General features: G+C 47.5%; 1 protein-coding gene across 3 annotated transcripts in view; it reads right to left on the minus strand.

Annotated features, from left to right (window-relative positions):
• RNF152 (ring finger protein 152) overlaps positions 1-13,271 on the minus strand; it is a 40,267-nt gene extending 26,996 nt beyond the window's left edge. Inside the window, exon 1 of one of the 3 annotated variants that reach the window (XM_015854627.2) lies at positions 13,071-13,271. The gene's annotated coding sequence lies outside the window, so the exon portion shown is untranslated. The other 2 variants (XM_015854629.2, XM_015854628.2) reach the window with 2 other exon arrangements.
• Positions 13,272-21,969: the final 8,698 nt, after the last annotated feature.

The raw sequence follows: 21,969 nt of genomic DNA on the forward strand, positions 1-21,969 counted from the left end.
TAGACAAGCAATGTGTAGCTGCAGTCACCGATGTTAGCAGACCTGCCACAGTGGAACAAAGAAAACAGGCTCCCAAGCACCTGCAAACAACACAAGTACAGTTCATTTCTATGCAGTATTGCTAACAATAAAGCCTTGAAGATTTTAAATATTCCAAACAGCAAGAGGAATGGCTCAGCACCACATCCTGCTGCCATGAGACCTTTTCAGCACAGATCCAGCAGTAGCAGCTGAATTGTTGGACATCGAATGCCACTATCAGCAAGTTTTTCCCATCTAAGCAGCAAGTGTTTGTATAATAGAAATCCCCCTATCAGCACTGCCAGCTGTGCCTGACATACAGCCACCACACGCAAACACACCACAAAATCTTAACATCCACACAACTGCTTCACGCCTGGGCTGACACAGCATTCAGAGTATCCGCTACCTTGCCTCCCACAGCAAGCAGGCTCCTCAGTATGCCACTCTTCCTAATTACGTCAAAGCATTAACACACCAACCTGCACTAGGGTGGGAAATGCAGCCAGAGGAATTCATCTCTAAACTTCACAACGTGGATCACCTGCTGCCCTGGGAAGATGAGCAGGGGGAAAGAGGGAACCTGCCACTGCTAAGCAGACCCAGAACATCCTTCCAGGGAACAGAAGGAGGCAGAGGGCATGGAGCTTGAAAACCAGCATGGCAGGGCGCTCAGGCAGAACACCTCCACCCTGAATTAATCACTTTTAGAAAGAGTCCACCCAACACCTGAGCACACCCCTTACAGTTGACAGAAGGGCCACCAAAATGCCAAGACTTGCCAAGTTTGGGACATAAGAGTCCACACTTCTGGACAGGACCTTCTAGAAAGATGCCTCATTCTCTCAGCTTTTTACCTAGGAGAAAGCAGGAGGGGACAAAAAGAAAACATGCTGATACTTCCTCCTCTTAATTAAATTACCTACATGTGTACTTTCTCAAAATAAGTGCAATTAGGGCAAATTAGGATTTAAGAAACTCAGCAGACTTTTCAATCCCAGAGGAAAGTAGGACTGTGGATAACTATTACCAAGCAGTGTTTTTCTTAAAAGCCTACAGAATATCAAATTGCATGAAAAATGTTCTGGTCCACTTCTAGACGAAGCATACTCCAGCAAAACTGCTGCTCACACAACACACAAAACATCTGGGCTGTATTTTTGAGCCAGCATTCACCAGAAGTTAGCTATCTAATGCCTAAAATTGCAACCTGTGCTTCTCAGAGGTTGAGATGGGGCCTTCATCAGCTAGAACATTATTGCACCATGGAGAAGACAAGGTAGTGCCCATGCCAGTGGCTGGCATGGAGCATGGCATAGCTCCAGCATCCTGCTCCTATCAGCAGCAGTGCAAGGTGCAAGTCCACCACCTGGATGCCTCATGCAGGCCTGAGCATCTCACCACCACAGGTATAGTAGGAGCTGCTCAACACACCCTCCTTTTCCCTTCTCCTTTTCCATACCTGATTGTCTAGACATAGCACACTCCCATGTAATGCAACTGAAGACTGAGAGCACCAGAGTGAAGAAAGCAGATTGGCTTTTTTCTTTCTTTTTATCCTTTTCTTTTTGTTTTAAACAATATATTGCAGTCTACATCAACAATCTCACAGGAAAAAAAAGGATCTGCCATGCACCTTAGAAGCTGGCTGCTGAAAAAAATCCAAAATGCAATTAAAACATGGATTCCTTTTAAGTTTCACTTCCCTCTGCAATTTTATAATCGTCTCATCCATCAATTCTGAAAGAATATTAATACTGGCATCAGCTGGCTCTCCACCTCTTCTGCTGAGCCAGCTCTCCCAAAGTCCTGTCCATGCCTTTCAGCATCCAACCAACCACAGGCACTCTAAGGAAGACGAGAGCAGGAGGCAGAGCTGGAGGTGGAGGGATGCCAGCAAGGCACATCCAGCACAGGGCCACGCCACAGGGCGATAGCCTATATCCCCATGGAGCTGTGATGACTTGTGGTGCGCCCAGATTTGCCCTCAGAAGAAAAACACACAAATTATCCAGCACGAGGCTGCAGCAGAGATCACCTGAAGCCAACACGTAACCCTTACTCACACTCAACCAGATTGCACACGCTCGTGGCTGCCTTCCAGGCTGGAGGTGGCCAGGTCAGGGATGCGCAACCTTCTTCCAACACAAAGAACCATTTCTTTCCGCCTCTGAAAGCTGCGTAGATCTCGATTTTGACACAAGCCAGTTTTTCCCCATTACCTTTCCAAAACTCTTTAGACAACATCTTTGGCTCCCAAGAACATGCAGGTCAGAGCCAAAAAGCAGAGCTATGCTCCTCTGAGCACCATTTTCAAGTAGGTAAAGTTCAGTTCCAAAATACTTGGACTTGTTTACACATAGTGATAATGCTGGGAGAAATGGTCGGTGCCAGTTTTTGGTATCTGGCTTATTAATTAATTAGTAGAGGCGTACAATCTGTCGAGTCATTCGAAACTTTTAAAGACACTCTGTTCCGTCATTCTTTTATTGTTCTAATTTGACATGTTTCTGATCTGTCATGATCACGATTAATATCGCAAATTCCCAAGAACACAAGCCTGAGTTTAAAACCATTTTCATCCTGTTTTGTATCACTGCAGGTCAGGCTGGCCATTCCAACCCCCGTCTCTGTTGACAACTGTTATTTTCTTTGCTGCTATCCACTTTTCCTCATCTATTTTAATGAAACAAAAAAGCTCCAAGAGAGTAAAGAAAGCCAATCATTACACTCATTTCAGCATCATCAGAATTTCTGCTTCTTCCTTTCTTACTGCAGCGTGAGGTTCATACCAACCTTCCTCCCCCTCCTCTCCTCTGAACAAAGCCATAGGTAGACAATCGCTGTAAATTGGTAAGGATAATTTAAGTACAGGCCAGAAAGCATCTAATTGCTGGATCAGGCTACACGTTATCTCCAGGAAGCGACTGAGATGCACCAATTTGCTCTTCCGTTGAAGCCCAGCCTCTAACACCTACATCCACATACCCCCAGGAAAGAAATTTAAGCGGCCTGTCTTCCTCATTCTTCTACGAAGCAAAGTAATTTAAGCCTCATATTCAGACCTATAAAACAGCATATTTACCCAGGCTTAACAGTAGAATAAGCTAGGTAAGATCAAGTGAGAATACATAGAAAGAAACACTGAGAAACAGGCAGAGCACAGCATATTCTTTAAGTAGAAAGCTGCTTTACAGGGTTGGCCTAAAGCAGCCATTTACCCTACTGTCTGATCTTGGAGGATGTCCACAGCAATAGCTGTACACTGAAAGCAAGGAAGATTACTCCCCAAAAAATGTTTCACTCATGGTTTTGGACTGGCCTTTATCTACAGATTGAAAATACAAGAATTCTAGATCTAGATTTCAATCAAGATGGCACACAACCCCATGTTGGGCATGTGCTACAGCAGTGGAACCAGCAAGCCAGGGGAGAGGCAGGACACAGGTGTCATAGATGGAAAGGACCAAAATAGATGGATGAGATAAAAACCCAGGCAGGAGGAACATAGGCAAGTCAAAGAGGAGTTGGGAAGCAGCAGCACCTTGCCTAGTCCATCCCGAAACGGGACCTGGGACAGCAAGCTTACCCAGCACAACATATGAGCTGCTCAGCACATCACCCCATTCTAGCAATTAGTACCACAGCCAACTGGTGCAAGCTGCTGGCTCATGGATTAGAAATTAATGCTGCAGCCCAAAGGTCTAAGCCCTGTGGATGACCAGGGTCACTGCAGATTCATGTGACAGGTCAATTTTTTTTTATTTCTCTCTCCCATTTCCCTTTGTCCAGCTGGAAAATTACATAAAAACTCAGATGTGTTACATTGTTAATACAAGGTCTGTAAACTTTGAGCACTCTGAAATTAAGAGGTACTACGAGAAACGCCTCTACAACCTTCACCAAGCTCCCATAACACATCTTCACTGATGCTATCTCTAATTGTAAACCAGCAAATAAGCTGCTGTAGGCAAAAAAGATAGGGGCTGCGTGATAAAAGTGATGGCGGTCCCTCAGACCCTGCCCCACTCAGTGGAAGAAAGGAAGATAGGTGAACGAGGCACGTCAGGAAAGGAGAGACAACTTGACTTGCAAAATTGGATGCACCACCTTGCAGGCAGGACTTAACTTTCTCTCCCAGTCAGATGCTCAGCAAGTCACTAAAAGCAGTTCTTCCCTGCTCTCTGCAAATCCACTGCATCTAAGGCTGCCCTGCAAGAGTGCCAAGACTCCCAGCTCCAGTCAGCTGTCCCTGTATTTCCAGCAGATGAACTGCTACATCACGGCAGGTACTCTGGGGTGAATGAAAAACAAACACATCCCTCAGCATCATGTTTAGGCAGCCAAAAATTGAAGAAGTTTCCATCATTTGAGCTCTGCTTACTCTTTGCCTCCGTTCCTGAAAATGAATGCAGTGCCAGCATCTGAGATGTTGGAAGAGTGAGAGCTTCCCTGCCTGTGAAGCCCCCAGGAAGGAACTAACAGCACTGTTCAGCGCAAGGTCTGGGTGGGGTGTAAAATAAATACATGGAGATACGTGCAGAAAGTAAATGGGGAAGAGAAAATGAATTATGCAGTAATCACCTACCCACTAAAAGAGGGACTCTGAAAGGGAAAAAATGATGCAATTACAGAATTCAAGATTGTATCATAATGCAGATGCAAAGGGGAGCCGGGTAATGTTAGTTCTGGCACTTCCTTGCTTTTTGTCCGCTGGATTTTGTAACCTCATTGTTCTCCTAATGTCATTATTTTGTAAGTAATTTGAATGCAACATAATTATGAGCTCGTATGTTTCTATCTTTTCATCATTAATAACGTGTGGAACAACCAGCAGACTGCTCCCAGCGTGATTGATGCCTCCAGCAGATGGCTACGAATGATTCTTTTCCTTCCACCGCTATCAGAGGTAAAGAGCAGGGAGGAGCGAGGGAGATTTCATATTTAAACTTCAATTTCGTGCACAAACATTTGGGGATTTTGGGGTTGTTTCAGATGAGGAAACCAAGACTGATATCAATCAGTTGCTCTGAAATGAATCATAACAGATTGGATTTGAAAAGCAGAAGCACAAAGCAGCTGATGTGTTTTGCCCAAGGCCAAGATGAAAACTCCCAAGGCCTGGATCCCAAAAAACCCAGCTGACAGCTCCAAGCATCTGAACCCCTCCCACACCAAAACCTGCTTAAACTTAATTACAGCTGTTAACTGCAGGTCAGGGAAGAAGCTGATCACCTCCAGGCTGTGTTTGCTGGTGAATGCAGCCGAAGAGCAACTTCTAAGAGTGTGTCATAGAAAATACAGCTGCAAGCAAACATTATGGTTGTACGTGCTCATCCTGGACGATAAGTCTTACGCTGTTTGTTGCTGCTTGGTTTTCATGTGTGGTTTTATTGTTGTTTTTCTTAAGTAAATTACCCTGTGCACCTCGGACTTCAGGCTGCTTGCCAACACATCTCTCAGAGTCAGACAAGTCCGGCTCACCCTGCTTCATGAGAGAAAGCAGCTGCAATACCAACAACCTGCTTTATTTGCAGATGATATTAGCTGACGAGAGGCAGCATGTCTGATGGCACACTCACTGTATAGGTTTTGTGCTTTTAAAAGAACTCTATTTGTCTTTGTATGCTCCCATATGTAAACACCCCCTCCTTCTTTCTTTCTAGTATTTTTACCTTGTCTAGCAGGCGCTGGCAGCAACTGTCACAAGCTTTGCACGCTGCTTATTCTAACAAAGCAAGCTTCACTGTCATCCTTCCTTGCCTTCAGAGCCTGGGTAACCTGGAGCTACCAGGTCCTCAGGTTCAGACAGAACCCACAGCATCCCTCCCCAGCTCTTGGCATAAAACCTAACACAGAAAGCACCAGCCTATCACTAAGCATGTACAGCTGACTCAAAACATCCAGTGCTGGTTAACACAAGCAGGCAGGGATGGGGAAGCAGCAATGCTTCACCCAGGGCTAATGCCCCAGGGCTTCTCACATGGAAGCTCTAAGGCCAGCACCCTCAGAGGAAGGACCCGCACACATCTGCTGCAAGGGCTTGATGTTATCTGTCACAGGTGTTTGCTGTGTCACCTCACTAGTCACTGCTGCAATGGGGGAAGGACAGAAGGACCTGCAGCCCTCCTGTACTGTCTGGTGCTCTGCACTCTCTATAACCTACCATGGGGTTCCAGCTACACAGCTTCTTCTTCCACCTGACTTTGACAGCTGCTCTAATCTTAGTGGCACAGCACACCGTCTGGAAGGCTGTTAGAGATCCAGCTTAGCCCTCTAAGGTGATGCTTACAATTCTGACATCAAAAATGGACACTGGAAGTCTCTGAAGGACCACTCTGACAATGGGTACGTAACAGGCCACACTGTAGGCAGGAGCGGGCTGCTGCAGGGTAACTGTATTCATTCACTGAAGCTATTCTGGGAGAAACACATGGCACTGAGTGTTGTCTTCAGGACAATCGAATCACCACTGAACTCAACAGAGGTGATGCCTGCAAGCACCCAGATAATTGCAATGCTATTAAACACCTCTGCCAAAGTCCTCCTGCTCACTGTACTCAGCCCAAGGAGCCCTGGAGGTCACACAGCAGGCTCCCATCTGTGGCTGCCAGCCTGCTGTCCCTCCCAGGCCTCAAGCAGCTCTTGCTTTATGAATCAAAGGGCAGCCTTGCTGAGAAGAAATGCAATTTTCAGGCCCTCCCCAGCCCTCCTATTGCACTACTTCACACTAACCTCTGCCATGGGGACCACACTCACCCCACAGCATGGCCAGGCTTGCACAGGCCCTGGTGGTTTGACCACTACAAGGGCAGAATGGAGAGTGGCCAAACCTCATCTCTTCCCTGCCAAAGGCAGCACTGCTTCAAGGATTTCCCATCTATCCAACCTATAATCTTAACAAGTGGGAGATCAATGACCTTCAGGACTGCCAGCCACTGGTGCAAGCTGGAGGACTGTTACCCAAGGGTGAGTGTGGAAGCTGCTGGGGCTCCTTGCTCATTGGGATTGATGACAGGGAGGTAAACCCATCCCAGACCTCAGCTCCTCACCTGGGACAGCCAGATCAGGCAGGACACATCACAGTCCCCACGCTGGTGACCTGCACCAGGCCACACCAAGCCAGTGCCTATAAAATGGGCAACTCTGCTGTGGGCAGAAAAACAGCTGCTTGGAGAGGGGTTAAGGCCTCACTAGATCAGGAGACTCTGGGAAGCTTGGACGGCTGCCCGTGACACGTCTTGCAGCTGGACAGGCCAGAGCCATATCACTACTTGGGGCTGGCTTCTCCATTCCCCTCCTTTGCAGGGCCCAGAAGCAGCAAAGCTATTTGTGGAGAAAACAGGACCAGCAGATCAAGCAGGAAGCTCTGGGCTGACCCAAAACAGCTGCGAAATTTCTCCAGAAGCTCCGCATACTCTGAATGAGAGGAGAATCCACCTCCCAGCCCACTCACCAGACAGTGGTAAAGCCTAAGAACAGGACGGAATTTAAGGCATGCCAGGATCTCAGTCTCTGGGAATGCACTGTCCACATTCTGCACCGAAGCACAGAGCACTCATACCCCGAATCCACCATCTTTTATTCAGAGCGTACAACACTTACTCAGTTGAACAACCACACTCTAGCCAGTGAAATTACTTGCCCGAGTAACTGCTGCTTGATGCAAGGAAGGGCTGTAGGACTGGCTGACAAGTTAATACAGAATATAAGACCAATAAAAGGCCAGAGCCCTTGGCCAGATCCTGAAGTCAATACTGTGTGCAGAAATACAAATCACTGGGTCTTTGGTAGAGTCACACCAACCCATCACCTACGTCACACGTATCACTGCAGAGATGCATCCTCCAGGCACGATCCGCTGATTGGGGTCATGGTCTGAAAAATATTTCAGTGACTTAGAAAAGTTAATTCTGCTTGAAATCCTTCACAGAACTCCAGAGAAGTAGCACTGCTCCTTGTCTGCATGCATTGGTCCCAAGTGAGGTCAGCTTTTCCATTTACAACCCAGCCATGACATGGCATCTGCTCCAAGCACTATGCAAGCACAAAAGACTCACAGTTCACAACCTGGGAAGCTTATGGAAAGCAGCCCTTAACTTAACATCCCTGCATGTAAACTTGCTTGAGTGTATCGCTCCTTAATTTCACCAGGACAATATGCACAATAAGTTAAACTATGCTGAAACCCCCATAATGCTGTGACTGACAGAGCTCCTGCTCCGCTCCATCAAGGGGTCAATGCAAAAAGCCTGAATGGAGCCAGAAAGAGGCACTGGAAAAACACACACAGGGATTCTGGCAGAGCTAAAGACCCACCGAGTCGAATGGGGAGCGGTGCCCAGAAGCCTCTACCTGCCAGCTCCCTGCACGCACTGCTATGCTGGAGACTACCTGGATGAGTGGCTCCTTCCAAGCTACTTCATTTGAGTGTATAATTTAAACACATCATATTAAGGAAGAAATAACACTGACTGCCCTGCTGGCATTTCTAATGGATGTCCAACATTACTGGCCGCTGCTTCCAAGGAGACTTTGCAACATGTATAAAACTTGGACCAGGCGTTGCCCCAACAACTTCTCTCCCCTCCAGGTCCAACAACAGCAAACAAACACCTTTCCCATTTGTCCTCACATACCTGGCAAGCTGTGCAAAACCTCCAATAGACACAACAGGCTTGAAGCAGAGATATGAGCTTCTGGGCCACATCACCAACAGAAGCATTGTGCACACATGGAATTATCTGCCCTTGTGATACATCAGTGCCCCTGACAGCAATGGCCCCAAGTCATCCTGACCCCGTACACCTCGGCCACAGTTACTGCTACGTTTCACCTCTCGTGCAGTTAACAAGAAGCTCAAACCCAATCCCGTTAGGCAGCCAAGAACAGCGTTTCAAGCGGAAGGCTTTGTTTCTAAATCACGCTTATCATCGTGTAGTGCAGACACGGTGGGCATTTCAGAAGGGCTGTGACCTCTGCACAGGAGGTCATGAGCAGGATGACTATGAGCAGGATACAGGAGGCTATGAGCAGCACCTCGGTGACATCGCAAGTCAAAGGGTTACAGGGTATTTTCTGCCAGCTTCAGGCAGACTCAAAACCTGAGGGAATCTGTAGCAAATGAAAAGATCTCTGAAAGATAATATTAAAAAAAGACCGTATCTGTAAGAAGGAGGAAAAGAGTTTCAATGAGAAAACAAGAACGGAGAAATTACAGCGTTCGTAGCCGCATGAATAGGACCTTATCAGGAGCCTGTTTGCTTTGTTCTCCTTTCATTTTCTTACTACATACACCTCTATGACAGAAACACACACCCTAGTGCCTCCCCGCCTGACGACCTGAGGCACATCCAGGCTGCAGAAGCTCCCAACAAAGTCTGTTGTGCCCGATCCGGCATGTCGGAACACAGCCCGCCCATGGATGGAACAACCGCTCGGCAGATCCGCGACTCGAGCCGGGAGGCGGCATCTCCGCCCGCACCCAACTCCGCGCCGCTCTGCGGGGCCGGGCTGCGTGCGGACCCTGCGCTAAGAGAGAGCTCCGGGGCGACCGCCTGTCCGCTCCGCTAACTGCCAGCATGGGAAGGAAGATGGGGGGATAAATAAATAAAGAATGAAAGAAAGAAAAAAGCCGTAGACTCCACATAGACTACAGCGATGATAACCAAAAAGTCCGCAAGTTACCCGGCTTTACCCGCTAGCGAGGCGCAAGGACGAGCCCACCCCGCCGATGCGGCGGGCGCTGCCGGGCAGCTCTCTAAGTAACCTTCGCGCCCCGCCGCCCCCGCTCCGGGCCATTACCTGCACCGCCGTCGCCGCTTCCCTGTCCGCAGCCCGCGGCTCGTACCGAGAGGCCGCCGGCGGAGCCGGGCGAGGCTGCCGCTTACGAAACGCGCGGCTGGCTCCGGCCGGGGCGGAGGAGCGGCTGGCTGGAGGTGTGGCGGGGGCGACGCGCCCACCCCGCCCCGGCTGCCCCCTCCTCACCCCCTGCGGCGGCACCGCGGCATCCGTGGCGCCTGGCGCTCCTCTCCCGGCCGACGGCTGACCTTGCCCACGGCCGTCCTCGCCGCCGACCGCCCCGCGCCCGCCGCAGCCGGCGCCCTCGCCCCGGCAGCCAGCGCCGCCCCCCGTCCCCCGCCCCGCCGGGTGCGGGGCCGAGGCGGGGCTCGGGCGGCGGGGAGCGACGGAGCCGCCCAGGCATGTTTGAGGCCCCCGCCCCGGGGGGCGGTGTACCCCCGCTGCAGTCCCACACCGCCTGGGTGTGCGGTTTGACGTCCTGCCTCGGGGCATAGCGTTAACACCTCTACCTGACTCTGTCGTCCGGCGCTGCCCCGTGGGACAGACGAAGCCCGTACAGGGCAAGTGATCCCCCAAAACTTTGGCTTTGGAGACCTGCGGTCCCAGCTCCAGACTTGAACCTGCACCGCTGCTGCACCTCGCTGTAGGCTATAGGTGTGCGCCTGGCGCTGTTAGGGAGTGAGGCCTCCATTTTGATGGCTACATCAAGGCCTGTGTCTGCCAAAGAGCTCAGGGCCGTGGACTCGTTGCTCCGCTGCCTGCAAAGAGAACGACCCTATTTCCATCAGTGTAGGAAAAAGTGTATGTGCCCTCTGGCATCACACATGGGGCAGGAGAGCAGATGAGAGGAGCGACAAACCTTTTCCCACTTGTTATGGCGTTGTTCTGGGACAAGCAGTTGAGAGAAGAGTTGCCGATCATCTTGGTGTGACCAATGCTGGCTGTAGAGGAGGCAAACCTCCATAATGAGCAAAATAAGCAGGTTTCACAAAAGCCTGCTGAGTGTCCTCCCCTTCTTTCTACTCTCCTCTACATGGAGCTAATGGCCAAGCTGAGTTTCAAGCAGAGCTACCACATCTTAGTGCACGCACAATTATGGCTCCGGGTGCTGCCATAAATACTGAAAACTCAGTTACCGCTCTCAGGATGAGCATTCTGAGCAGATTTTCAGATCCTGCAGTCTTTCTTAGATCAAAGTGTTCTCATCAGATAATTGAAAGAAAGCTGGAGAAGTCACGTGGGCTCAATTCTCCCATCAGGCCTGCCCCCAAAGTACCAGTCATTAGCATCTCTAACTTCTCATCACTGATTCACACCACAGCCATGGTCTCAGCACACTCATTTGGCTTTCATTTCCCCACAAGGGGCTGGCAGGGCGGCTCAAAAGCTGTCAGTGCTCCTCCCTGCTCTATGCCCAGCTGCTTGGGATACAGCACACAAGATGGCCATTGTGGGGAAAGGATCTTGTTGCAGGCCTGGGCACTCAGCTGCAGCCATGCTTCTGGCTTAGGGTAGGTTGTTGGTATGGACCATACATAGAGAAAGATCATAGAATCAGAGGGTGGTTTGGGTTGGAAGGAACCTTACAGCCCACCCAGCCCCAACCCCCTGCCATAGGCAGAGTTACAGCCTACCAAATCAGGCTGCCCAGAACCTCATCCGATCTGGCCTTGAGCCCACAACTTCTATGGGCAACCTGTTCCAGTGCCTCACCATGATAACCCACCAGGCAGTGCCAAAGAACACAGTGACTTTGTTAATTATTTTACCATGCTGCTACTGTGCTTTTCTCACTGCAGCAGAGTCCAGCTGAGAGTGGGACACCTACGTAGACCCCATCCTGGCCGAGCATACAGCAGAGAGCTGAGTGCTTGCACACTGACATGCAGACACAGCTCTGGGTCCTGAGAGGCTGCTGTGCATGCAGAGATTTTAGCATCTGACTCCCTCTGCTGAATGGGATTAAAGTTACGTATTCACACAATTCCTTACAGAAGTGCTGCCAAATAGATACAGCAGACAAAGGGAAGGAGAAAGGAAGCATAATTATTCCCAAGAGGATTCTTGTGCTGCTGGTGTCATCCCCCAGGCTGCACCTATTATGAGAATAAGGATCTGTACATCTCCATGGAAGAAAGCTTAGAAAGTTCTCAGCAATAAGCTTAAAAGAAAGGTAATAAGAATACAGCTCCAGCTTGCTCCATACAGTACATGATTATAAACCTCTGTTCACGAGGGTTCAGATTCATAGAAGGCAGCGAGTTCCTTGGTATCACCCTTTTCAGTGTGGAAACAGCAGCAGAAGTCCTTTAGAAGTGGTGGAGACCCACAGCAGAGGTAACTTACTCCTGGTTTCTGCATTACGATCACCTGAGGGACCTCTAATAGGCCATATATCTGTGGGAGCTCAGTGTCAAACTTTCCGCTCCAGGCAGGAGCAAGTCACCAAATAATCATAAAGCTGAACCGGAGCTCGCAAGCGTTTTAAAAATAATCAGTACACATGGGATTCATTCCTCTTAGTTTCTGAGCCCACGGTGTAGAATTAAGTCATGTTCCCAAGGTTTATTCTGTTACTAAGAGGCCTAGGAACTTTTTTTTCTTATCCTAGTTTCCTTGAGAAACAGAGTTCATATCATACTGCCTACCTTCCTTTCTTCCTCTTTTCCTTCAGCAGCTTTGGAATCTTTTGGCTAAGCTGTTAGAGCAGGAGAAATCAGGGACAGTATCAGGGACAGTAATGCCTCCTCTTTCTTCTTTTTTCAGTCATCAACAGGACAGAGTGAAGAAACTTCTCTGAGCCCCTCCAAGCAAGAGTCAGGGAGGATCTGGCTTCTCTCTGCTTAGTTCGGCAGCCAGGAAGCACACATGCACAAGGTATGTAACCAGCCTTCCTAGCACTCCTCACCTAACGTCAATCAATGGAAAAATGAAGACTGCTACAGTCTCAGTCCTCTGAGGCCAATGAAAAGAGAACACACTTGCCATAAAATCACTGCTGAACCGGGGTCTGAGTATTTTTACAGTCTGCTAAGTTGAAAGTGTAGAAAGGCTGCGTATTCACAATAATTCAGTTTAATAAATTGCTTTGAGCCCCCTAGAATCGCAGAATCATTAAGGTTGGAAAAGCCCACTAAGATCATCCAGTCCAACCGTCAACCCATCACCACCATGCCCACTAACCATGGCCCCCAGTGCCACATCTCCCTTTCTCTGTTTCTCAAAGAATAAAAATGAAAATATCTCACCAGTTAAGAGGAATCCTCTCCACTGTGCTAACACTGAAGACTTCCTGCTGGAGATGGTTAATCTGCCTGTCACAGGAGGCTGAGAATGAAATTCTGTATTCACTTGCAACTCATTCAGCCCACTTCTTGTCCTCGGGTTAGGTTCAGAAATTTGACCGATGATCTTCTCCTGTGCTGGTTTGAAAACACTCATCTGTTATCCACAGCCTTAAAAAGAAAGATGCATAGACATCTCTCAGCACAACACTTAGGAAAGTTGCTCCTTCAGTATCTATCAGCCACCTCCTTAATCACAGGAGAGCTGTCCCAGGAGGTGATTCAGAACAGGAGACCAGCTTGGATGCTCTGAGTCACCTTCTGCCTGGGCTAATCTCCCTCCACAGACAATAGACTGTAAAGGCTTCTTGAACTCTTACACTCAGAGATAGGCAGAGTAAATAGCCTTCCAGTGCAGCTGGGCATACTGATTCATCTTCCATCTCCCTGAAAGTGATGATCCTCCCTAAGCCTCCTCGGAAATCTGCTGCTCCCATGTCCCACCTCCTGGGTGCCACCAACAACACAAGGCTCTGGGCATCCTGCACGGATGTGCCTGCAACAGGAAGGCCACCAGCTTTCATTAGCAGAGGAAGAGACCTCTGGAGATCCTCCTCCCCATCCTCCTGCTCAGGCAGGGTCAGCTATGCAGGGTGCTCAGGGCCATATCTCCTGCTGGATTTTGAGCTGCATTTATGGCTAGTGCAGAGTGCTGGATAAACAAACCAGTGGTGCTACCACAGCGGTTAATCTCTGCGGTCCTGGATATTGTCTTTGCTGCTGCAGCTGTCAAGAAATGAAAGAAAAAAAAGGAGTTTAGGAGCTCTGGCAATTTTCTGCTGAGCTGCACTTTTATCTCTCCTTGCTCCATCACTAGGTAGTGCTTAGACAAGTACACCGATACGAATCAAATCTTGATCCTTCGTTTTGTACCATACATCAATACAGAATCATGCCTGTATCCTCTCGATAATTAATAGGGCACAGTATATTAAAGAAAAGAGTAAATATCTGCCTGAAAAAATATTCGCACATCAGTGAATTTCAATTACCAAACCTTCTGGGTTTGTTGGCTTTTTTAAAGCATTCTCTGTTATCCAAAGCAATGTTGAATTTGTTTTGGGGCATTATCTATATTGAAAGTCCATTAGTCAGACAGCCCTTCATTCATCCACGTTAATTCACTGTCCTCCTCTGAGGTAGCTGAGGTTTAACAGAATTACTGCTTTCATATACAAATGCAACGCAAATGAATAACATGGAGATATTTCATCATAATTTAATAAGTGCAACAACTACTTCATTCACTGTTTGTGACTTCCATATCAGAGCGTTGTGATGCTTCTTTGGCACCAGCTTGCAGCAAAATAGATAGTCCTCTTGCTGACAAAAAGCTCCATTAAACAGAATGTTAGGGTAGCAAACAGAAGCATTCAAAGTCAGGAAATGGCTGATTGTGTAAGTCTCTCTTGACATAATCATACTCTTCAACAACGTGAGTGTATGCTGCTTTTCACACGATGCTGGGCTCCCCACCAGCTCAGTGGGATCTCAGTAGCACAGCCCTCTCATTGTACTCCCCATTGCCAACCTCCTTAGTCACCTGTCCATATGCCACCACCCCCAGCTGTCTTTGTGCCCTCATCCCTACTCTCCAGCCCTGGGGGGCCTCATTATGCCTTATGGTGTGACCTCCTAGTTTTTCTTGACAGACTTACAGTGCATGTCTTCTCCACACCAAATCCTCAACCTCAATCTTTCTCTCTGGGCTGCTTCAATCCAACCTATTTATGCCTCCTGCAGAAATCAAGGACACAAAAAAAAAGTGGCGCAACTCAGACTATAATTAGAGCAAACTGAGTAAGAGAAAGGTTATTTTCTCTAGCCTAACTCAAGTCCCCTATGTATCACCCTTAGGGTAGTACGAGTCCACAGTTCACATTATAGGCGTTGTGAAGATGAAACCACACTGTGTGAATGCTGTAAGCAGAGTTCATTATCACCAAACTACTCGGCCAGCATTGGGTGTTTTACACCCCTTGATTGGTGTTATAAAGTCACGGTTGCTTCAGGTTGAACACTTGGCTCACATCCGACAATGAAAGTCCAGCGATGATCAAGAGAGACAGACCTTTATTTAGCAGAGAAAATAAAGTGGGACTTGGAAGTCTATTTACACAGGCTTATTTTTACATTTGCCTGATTGTGCCTGTTATCACATGCAGGAGCAGCTATCTTGAAGTACACTTAGCTGAGCAGCATTACTCACATGGCTAAGAGTTAACAGGATTAGGACCAAGGGTTGAAATTTCAGTGTGGAAGCTGAAGTATGCATGGGAAAACAAGCATGCTGGGATGCTGATGTACTCAGTGCTATCATGGCAGCAGCGAGCGTGCTTCATCTTAACACTTCCTGAAAATGATATCATTTATAATTAACACTGCAGCTGTGGATTCATCGCCATTTAAAACGAATTGAGTAACAAAGCTCTTTAAGAAATCCCATGGATTTTCTGGGATAGACAGTACAGCCAGTTAAGCATGTGAAAATGAAGTCAATATTTATTTGTTTATTATTGGGACTGCTGAAAAGGAGACAAACCTGTATATGCATCAGCAGAGGAGATGTCACTTCTTGTACCCAGGAATACATTAAACATTATTCTGTCCCCGTGAGAGATTCAGATTGGGCTCTTGTGGCTGAGGCAATTCCTGCACAGTAGTCTTTCATTCAGGGCCTCTCCCTGCAGCCCTCACACCCCTGGAAGAATTTAGAAGGATTTCACCATTTGAAGACAACAGGACTATTTATGCAAACTATTATCTTCAAGACCAGACCTGCCAAGGCAGAGCTGTTCTAACCTAGGTCAACTTGTACATCTTGTTGCTTCTGTATGTCCTCAAGATCCTTCCACCTCCTGACCTTCAGAAAACATGAGCCTGGGAACACCCATGCTGGTATGGCTTCCACCTCTGGGACAGCCACAATCACAGCAGAGCTGTGTGTGACCTACAGCAGTGATGCAAGCACTCTCTAAATTACTGTCTCTTCCTGGCCTCGCTTAGTTAATACTTGACTTTCCAAACAACTTAAGTATGGTCAAAGAGGGAATAAACTTCTTTTCAAGCTCACAGGTGATCTGGTTGAAAGTCACTTGCCTAGAGCTCCTGTACTCCAGTCAAGCTTGTATATGCTTTCCAGCACAGTGCCACATATATCACATTTAAGATTGTTGCCAGAAGGTATGTACAGAGGTTCCTAGTTCAGACCTCTGGGCTGCAAGGCTCACATGATCCATGTGTCTGATGTCAATCCTGTGAGATGTCAACTTTTAAACATGCCTCTGATTTTAAGAGAGTTGTTTTAAATCCCTTCTTCGCTCCTTCGCTCTAACGAGAGCAAGCCTTCTTAGGAGCCTGGCTGAAGAACAGGAAGACGTGTCCGAGGAGCAAGAAAAGAGCCCAGGCCTCATTTTGGAAGTCAGATGGGACTTACTCCCTGTAATCACTAGGAAGCTGTTATTAAAAAATAGGAAGCTGTTATTTAAAAAATCACTGTGTTATTGTTTGGACTGATAAAAGTTATCAGTGAGAAAAGCTTTTCTTTTAAACATCTTTCTAGGCTTGAAAAATCCTCCCCATGCTAAAGGCTGAAAAGGTTCAAAGGCTTTATCTGTCTTTCTAAGAAACTACCCTACCAATTCAGTTCTCTGCCAAACAAGTTCTCTGAACAGTCCAAAGGGTATATGCTTGGGCACAAGCCTCACAAGGGCAAACCTTGCAGGGCCACACCAACGCCCTTTAAAACTAGCGGAGTTTCACAGGATTTTAACAGGATTTGGGCAGTCCCTTAAATGAGTTACTAAATATCTGCAAGAGGCCATCTGTCTGCAAAGAGATGACAAGGAAGGATATGGAAAAGGGAAGACATCTCTCTTCTTTGCAAGGAGGGCTAGTCTGATTCGTGGTTATTTTATAACAATACACTTATTTCAGCATTAATAATGGACCAAGCTGCAGGAGGACTTCATAGGAGAGAGCCTGCCTGGGGGTTGTAATGAAGTTGCCAAGTTTCCACCAGGGAGGCAGTGGGGGAACTGCTCAAGGCAGAGAGGCTTTGGAGAACGCTGCTTTAAGGCTGAAGTGCTGAAGAATGTTTTGCCCATTCATCATCCTCAAAGAAAAGTGCTTGGCCACACTCCATGGAAGGAGGGGAGAACACAGCAATTGGGAGGAAAGAACACAGCAATTGGACCCTCAGCAGCCACCAGGGAAAAGTAATTCAGAGGGAACATGAATAAATAAGATGGAATTTGCTAGTCTTAATATTACAAGGCTTTCTTCATGCTCTCTGTCTAACATTTGAGTTCTTTTTTTTTTCCCCCCAGTTTCTCTCATGGGTTCTCTCCATCCTTCTCTTCCTTTAAGTCCTAGGTTGCTACTTTCACCTTATTTGTATGTCTTTCCCCTCCACTGCTTATTGTTTCTACTCATTTCTCAATCTCTCTTCCAGACTCTTTCCAGACCATCCTGACATATCTCCATGATGCTTCACAGACCTCCAAGCCTCTTATTTTATCCTCTCCCAAGCAAATGTTTCTTTTCATTGTTATTTTCCCAGCTTTTAACAAAGTAAAAACATCTACTCCAAGCCACTGGCTTATGCTGAATGTGCAGAGCTGCAACTACCCTTTCCCAGAAGCCTTTCAGCTGTTTACCAGCATCCCAAGGGCAGCAACCCAGTTAAGGAGATGTGGATCCTCACAGTGAAACGTCCTCTGAAGGAGAAATGACAGCAACATACCAGCATAGGTCACGTCTGCCCAGAGCTTATTGGAAACAAGGACGTTGCTAATTGAGTTACAACCATAGCAGTCAACACACGCTAGGAAATTCTTTGCTAAAGGGCTCTGGACTGTGAGTTTGGCTGAAAGCTGCAGGCTCTGGACTTCTGAGTTATGCGACACAGGTGTCTAAAACAAACATGTTTAGGCACAGCTTTCTAACGCTAGGTTCACCTAAGCATGGCAGAACTCAACTGCATCTTAAAGTCAAACGTAATGATGAGAGATAGGCCAACTGCACTGAAACCTTGCTCTGCCTGGGACTTCACCTCTCCTACTCACCGTAACTGCCTACAGCAAGTTGAGCTGCTCTCTATGTGAGGTTCATTGACCCAGGTAGCTTTGATTTGTTCAGCTGTGGCTTTATCAAAGTGAGATCAAGCAGCATCATTCTCAATCCTATTAATTTTTTTTCCTTTTCACCTCATACCCCATAATTCATCCCTTCCCTGCTGCTATGAAGGATATTATTTGACCTGAACTCTTGCAACCACCTTCCACGTCCTCAGTGTGTTCGAAATACAGCACCCTTTCCCAGCCAGATCCAGCCCACAGTGGCTTGCTCTACCTTTTATTTTATGAGGAAAACGTCTCTGATGTGTGATGGTGGCTCATGGAAGCTGCCACGCAGCAAGGGGGGAAATGCTCAGATGAATGAGGAGGATCGAACTGTAAATCTCAGGCGGGGACGGAGCTTGCCTCTGGTCCCTTGCTCCTGTTGCTCAGTGCAACCAGTCTTTACCTCACACCGGATTATTTTCAAGCTGTGAAAACAGCTGCAGTTGCAAGTTGCTGCTTGCCAGAGCCTAATATTTCTCCTACCTGTCCAGACATCCAATATAACAAGAAAGTGCTGATGGCAGCAAAACAAATCTCTCTCTGGGGCTGATGCTTTGTAGCCACCTCTGCAGCTGTAGCCCCATCTCAGCCTCACCAGCAGGTGAGTTCCTGTTGACTACATTTTAAGGCATAAGGGGCACAACGGTGTTGCCACAGCATGAGAAATATCACAGTAAAACCAGTAAGCATTTACAGAGCTGCCCAGGAGATGTCATTTCTTTTTTTTTTTTTTTTTTCTGCTGGGTATGTGTAATGCATCCTTCCTTCTCATTCATCCATGCCTAGCTTGTTAAGTAAGACAAGTGTGATACCGCATACAGCTCTCCATGCGCCCACTGTTAAGTTCTACGTGTCTCTCACACACCGACTGTCTCCCTTCTGGGATTATTAGGATGGTATGGGTTGTTGTTTTTTTGTGATATCAGAAAAGAGCCTCAGTTTATAGCCCTGGCAGTACAAGTCCTGCCTGCTATTTGACCCCAGACGTTTCTGTGTGCTTATCAAGATGGATAAGCAGTGACAGTCACTCCCGAGTGATGCACCCACACTCGCACACCAATTGCTCAGGATGTGGAAGTTAGAAATCTTTGCTTATCTGCTGATGGCTTAACTACCCTTTTTCCCGAGCCTGCCTCTTTCAGGAAACATCCAGCAGCACAGTCAGGCTGGTCAGAGACTAAATTGCATCCAAATCCTTACCTTTGATGTTGCAATAACGTGGAACTGCAGATTATTTTGTTTTAAAACGATATCAATTTGCTCCTATCACTACTGTCTTCCCCAGGCCCCCAAGCCACAAACCAGCATCCTGGACAGGTATCCGCGTGGTCACAAAGGTAGGAGACACTCACCAGCTCTAAGCACGCCTTTCCTTGGATGCCCCTGGGCTGACCTGGGGTGCTTCCACGAGCAGATTGCTGCCTTCAGCACCTGATAGCAATCACGGCCTTTGTCTGCCCATCCTCTCCCACCTCTGAGTCATTAGGATTCTCTTAAGGTCCTTTGTCTCCTTATTTGGGTGTCTTTTGACTGTAATCCCGCTCCTTGCCTTTCTGCTGTCAGCTCAGAACTGCTCAAGTTTTTGTCTTTTGTTCTGACTTGTCCTTTGTTTGCCCAGCCCAAGTCCCCGCCAGCCGCATGTAGATGTGCTGCAGTGGTGATAACCTGCTCAACCGAGAGCTTCCTCTGGCCACAGATTAGAAGTGGGGAGCAACACAACAAGTACAGCCCCGCTGAGCTGCACTCCTCTCTGCCCTAGAACATATACAAGCTCTGGGAGGAGGAGAAGGTGCTGGGGTTATATTCTGCAGATAAGCAAAGCGCACTTGACACAAATGCTGCCTACATTGCCTGTTTAAATGCCCACACTTGTGAGGGAACAGCATTGGCTTGGACTGGTAGAACTGCAAGCCAACACACATTCATCACTATAATTTTATACAGCTGTGTTATTTTCACAGTTTATGGTGACACCATCTCATTTATGAAGTACACACAGCAGTTACACATATGGCTGTATTATTTCCAGCACTTCAAGTGCAATTAGTAATTTCATCGAGCTAACACTGTCAAAACTACAGCAGCAATACACACTGTAGTGCAGCCGTCCAAAATTTAGACAGTGCCATGTATGTTTATGCAATGTGCACATTGCTGTATGTGTGCCTGAATTTGGGCCACTGTTTACCAGAGGTTTCAGGTGAAATTCTACACCTCTGGCTCCTTTTTTTGTTAAGGGTAACTCCTCTGTTATACCTGGGATATGACAGAAGAGAAGTTTTTGTGGCTCTAAATTGCAAAGCCATCACTTGTCAAAGTAACACCGTTTCAGTCCTACCCAAAGACTTTGTGAGTCAAAACACAGACCGGAGCAATCAGGCCCCCTGCTGATAGACCTGAAGATGAAAGGGGCCTTTTCTCAGAATCATTAAGATTGTAAAAGACCACTAAGAAGATCTAGTCCAACCATCAACCCATCCCCACCATGCCCAGGGCCCTCAGTGCCACACCTAAATGTTTCCTGAGCACCTCCAGGGACAGTGACTCCACCACCTCCCTGGGCAGCCGTTCCAGTGCCTCACTACTCCTTCTGAGAAGAAATGTTTCCTAGTATTCAACATGAACCTCCCCTGGCACAACTTAAGGTCAATACTCCTCGTTCTATCACCGTTACCAGAAAGAAGAGGCTGACCCCCCATATCACCACATCCTCCTTTTAGGCAGTTGTAGAGAGCGATAAGGTCTCCCCTGAGCCTCCTCCAGGCTGAACAATCCCAGTCCCTCCAGCTGCTTCCCCTAAGACTTGTGCTCCAGACCCTTCACAGCTTCATTGCTCAAAATTAAGGATCACTTCCCCGGGGAAAGAAGAACACTGCTAAGTGGGCAGGCTGGGCAGGAAGAGAAAAATGATACAATTTTCATGGGTAATTGTGCTTGCCAAAAAATGTGCCAGTTTGCACGTTGCTGATTTATTCCAAGTGTGGTAATCATTATCATCGTAGTTTTACCCTGTCTAATGAGATGCATTATCTATTGCTGAGAAGAGTAATTCAGAATACTGCTGTCAACTTCTGTGCTGACTTTCACCAGCATTTGCATGCCAGCAAACTTAGCAAAGGAGCAACTTGCAAAGATATCAGAGCAAAGAGTTGCCCTTGGTTCCTCTGGATCCCCCCTAGCACATCTGAAACTCCGACCTTTCACACAGGTGTCAAACATCAGGAAACTGTGAAAATCGTGCCCCAGTTTGGCAATATGCAAACCAGAATAAAAGCTACCTCCTGACACATTCAAAGTCTGTAGTCTTCTAGGCTTTCTTCAGTCCCCAAGCAGAAGGTACCACAGAGGCATGGAGCATGGTGAGGCTTCTTCAGCTGCTGGGACCACTTCTGAGACCAGAAAACAATGTGGTCTCCAGGCCCCCAGTTAATAGGTTTTTTTCTAGCTCTTCTGTCTTTCTCCATGCTCCGTGAAAGGACAGACCCATCCTTACCACTGCCCCTGTGCTTGGCTAAGTAGAAGTGCAGTGAAGTACTAAGAGCAGGAATGAAGGCAGGTTCAAGGGGTCTATGGGTACATTTCACATGCTGACAAAGTCTCGTACGAGACAAGAGAAAGTATAACATTTTTACTCTGAGGTTCTAAAGCTTCCCCATGTCCCTGCAGCCTGGTGGTCTCTG

This window comes from Coturnix japonica, chromosome 2 (assembly GCF_001577835.2).
Source record: "Coturnix japonica isolate 7356 chromosome 2, Coturnix japonica 2.1, whole genome shotgun sequence".
Taxonomy (NCBI): Eukaryota; Metazoa; Chordata; class Aves; order Galliformes; family Phasianidae; genus Coturnix; species Coturnix japonica.